Consider the following 3,487-nt stretch of genomic DNA (forward strand, 5'->3'; position numbering starts at 1 on the left):
GTAAATACGAGTTGACCACTTACCTGGTTAAATATTGAATTCCAAGCGCGTAGTTGAGCTGTCACACTGATAGTGGTATGTACATAGTATTGTAAAGCAGAGCCAATTTGTTGCAAGGAAAGTTTATAAACAATGAAGAGTAGAAACTAAGTAGACGCAGAACGACAATAAATTCCACATAAAAGATTTTAGCGAATTGTGGCAGCGAAACTCGCGATTGGATTGGTTGTTGTTGATGGAAACTAGCTTAGTGATTTTTGTGTGGTAGCTATGCCTTCGTAGCGTAAGAGTCACGTTATTAGCGGAGACAGGGCAATATATTGTATTTTTTTTTTTTTTTTATCAGAAAGTGCCGATGCACGTGCGTCGCAGGGACGCAACGATGCAAAACGGATTTATTAAACACTTGCTGCTGTAATTATTTTTAAACACTGATTTCACTTCACTTTTACCGCTGCACAGTCGAATTGTTGCTAATAAAGCAAAAGTGACTAATACAAAATCGATATCGCGTTGTATCGCAGAAATCACAATAAGACGGACAGCAAAGAGTAGACGGAAACTATAGCTGATAGCACGTATAAATTTATTTGTATCTCTCTTCCTTCCGTAATTGTTAAGCAGAGAACTCGTTTTTTCTTTGCAAATTTTCAAGATTTTTTTTTTAATTTTTTTGTTAATAAATGTCACACTTTTCGCCGTTGCACGTTATTGATTTTGAGTTGAATTGAGTGCAGTTGGCGCAAAAAAAAAAAAGCACGCACGTTCACGAATCACGCACATCTGTTTGTATATATGTATATGTTAATAAGCGAAGTCACGCGGGATGACAGAGAAATGGCGTTAAAATACGACACGCGCAAAGCAGCAGCGAATAGAATTCAAAAAAAAAATAAAAAATATGTACACAAAAAAATAAACAACAAAACGACACTCGAAACAAAGACGGAAAGCTTTGGAATTTACTGCTTCAACTAACTTCCGCTTTATTTACTTAATGTCTGCAAGCTTACTTACATATATATTTATCGCGGGCGTTTGTTATTTTTTGCTGTTATTGAGCTACTGTTCTGCAAAAGGCCTTCGCTAAACGCTTTTGCTTACTGCAACTTTTTCTTATTTTGGTTTTTGTTTTTGGTTTTCCGCTTTCATTTGCTTTATTGCTTTAAACGATTGACAAATGACAAAAGTTTGCTGCCAAGAGAATTTTTACTTATTTTTGTTTGTTTATTTACTTTTCCAAACTTTTGTCTTTGAACGCGTCGAATTTATTTTAATTTTATTTCTATTTTTTTCAAGCTCCTTAACAAGTGTTCGATTTCAATTCATCGAGACTCGATTACTTAATTTTTTTTTTCAAACAAAAGTTTGTTTTCCGGCAACGGCAGTCTGTTTCTTGTTTTACTTTCTTAGGCAGGTGTTGGTGTTGCGAATCTGTAAATAAAAATAAAAATAAATTATTTTTGTACATACAAATTTATTTCAAGCTTACAGCTATTTAAATAAGCTGAGTTCAGATATGAGAGGTGTGGCAAGGAAATTGTATATGATATAAAGGAGGGTGTAAATATTTACGGAAATCCACAAAAAAATAAACATGTGCGATCTTATATGCCAGACATATTTTTTTTTGTGTTTAAATAAGGTCTGGTGCAATGACACTTAAACGTTCTTAAAATAAATAAAGTTGGGTGCAAAATAAAATTGCCTGCTCTTGATGACCGCAATTAAGCACAGGTCACTGCTTCATTTGGATCCGAACTACTCAGCCTTCCGTAAAATATTCTGTTTATATAAAACAGTCAAAAAATGCTATGGAGGGGCCAAGTTGACATCTATTTCACTTGTCTTGTAAAGCAGCGCGAACTCAGTGTTGGATTTGTCATGTATGTAAGAGAGGCTTAGTCGTCGACTACAGCCGTTAACACTCCGGCGGGGCGAGAAGTAGGTGGCGTTCAAAGGTATCCTCTATGATCCCGATTTCAATGCCAGAGGTGAGTGGGAAAGAGATCTTTGGTGCCATTCTCGGAAGGGTCTGCCAACGCGAACTCTTAGCCACTTGCAACTTGCACTTTATCATACTCAAATTTAATGATCTATAAAACTGCATATCCAAAATTAAGAAAAAAAAGAAAAAAGTACTTGGTGAAAATTTTCTAAAAACATTTCAAATAATTGTTTTTAAATTTATTCGTTTTGGGAGAACCCTACAATTGATTTCAACTAGTTTTTATCATGGTTTTTATTACGTAACATTTATTAACTGGAAAAGAAGAATCGATCTTCTTCAAAATTGCTACTTTTTCTGCACATTGCACAAAATAAATTTATATAAGTAAACAAATAAAAAATCAAAAATCGCGCCCAACTAGTCGCTTGAAAGTTTTATAAGCTTTCGTTAAAAAATAATAATAATAATCAAATTGGTTAAAAAATGAAGGCTCGAGTGAATTATGAACATTAATTTACATTTATTAACCACCGTGCGGCGTCAGACTGTATTCATTTTTATCATGACCTCAATAGCTTTAATTCATGGTGTAATATCCATTACTTGTTCCTGAATAAGAGCAAATTCTTGTTATTGTTTCAAAAACCAACTTTAATGGTGTTATCTCCTTCGGCTATAACTTAAACTGGAGCTCTAGAAGCTGTTCGAATAAGATAAAATATTTCGGAGTTATTTTTTACTCTAAACTTACTTTCTCAAAACACTTCGATTTCATTATCGGGAAGGCGTTTTCTACAATTGGATTCAATAAAAGTGGATTTAAGTATCCCCTGACAGTAAAAAAGCTGTACTTTTGGTAAGTGAAGAATCGCCTTGAGTATTGTTCTTTTTAATGGAATCCATATTATGAGCCCAGCCCAATTCGGACACAATTTTGCTTTTGCACATCTCAATTTTTATACCCGAGCGCACTTGTGCACAAGGGTATATTAATTTTGTTCACATAACGGTTGTTTGTAATAGCCAAAACGAATCGAGATAGATATAGACAAATGTATCATAAATGATCAGGATGAAAAAAGAAATCGATTAAGCGATGTCTGTCTGTCCGTCCGTCTGTCTGTCCGTCCGCGTACACGATAACTCGAGCAAAAATTGAGATATCTCAACGAAATTTGGTATGTAGGTTTCCCTTAATCCAGGGTAGGTTGGTATTGGGCGAAATCGGACTTTAACCACGCCCACTTCCCATATAACGGTAATTTCCAGAAATACGAAAACTGCGATATTTTAGTAACTACTGAAGATAATTCACTCAAAATTGATATTTACAATAATTTTTAGACGAAAAATAAGAATATTATAAATTTTTGGAAAATGGGCGTAGCCACGCCCACTTATGGTTACATGTGTATATCTTGGTAACCGCTGCACCAATTTCTTCCAAACTTGGCACAGTTGTTCGTCCTGGTCCAGATACCAAAATCGGACAATAACCACGTCCACATCCCATATAACGGTAATTTCGAGAAATAC

At 34.8% G+C, this 3,487-nt stretch overlaps 1 long non-coding RNA gene across 1 annotated transcript in view; it reads right to left on the reverse strand.

The window, feature by feature from the left end:
* Positions 1–340: 340 nt before the first annotated feature.
* LOC108371354 (uncharacterized) overlaps positions 341–3,487 on the reverse strand; it is a 36,421-nt gene continuing 33,274 nt past the window's right edge. The window contains exons 2-3 of the long non-coding RNA XR_001848741.1: positions 1,018–1,434; positions 341–473 (exon numbers count right to left, since the gene is read on the reverse strand). This is a non-coding gene — a long non-coding RNA (uncharacterized LOC108371354). The remainder of the gene's footprint in view (positions 474–1,017; positions 1,435–3,487) is intronic.

This window comes from Rhagoletis zephyria, unplaced genomic scaffold (assembly GCF_001687245.7).
Source record: "Rhagoletis zephyria isolate East Lansing unplaced genomic scaffold, Rhagoletis_zephyria_1.1 Rzeph_scaffold_04909, whole genome shotgun sequence".
NCBI classification, from domain to species: domain Eukaryota; kingdom Metazoa; phylum Arthropoda; class Insecta; order Diptera; family Tephritidae; genus Rhagoletis; species Rhagoletis zephyria.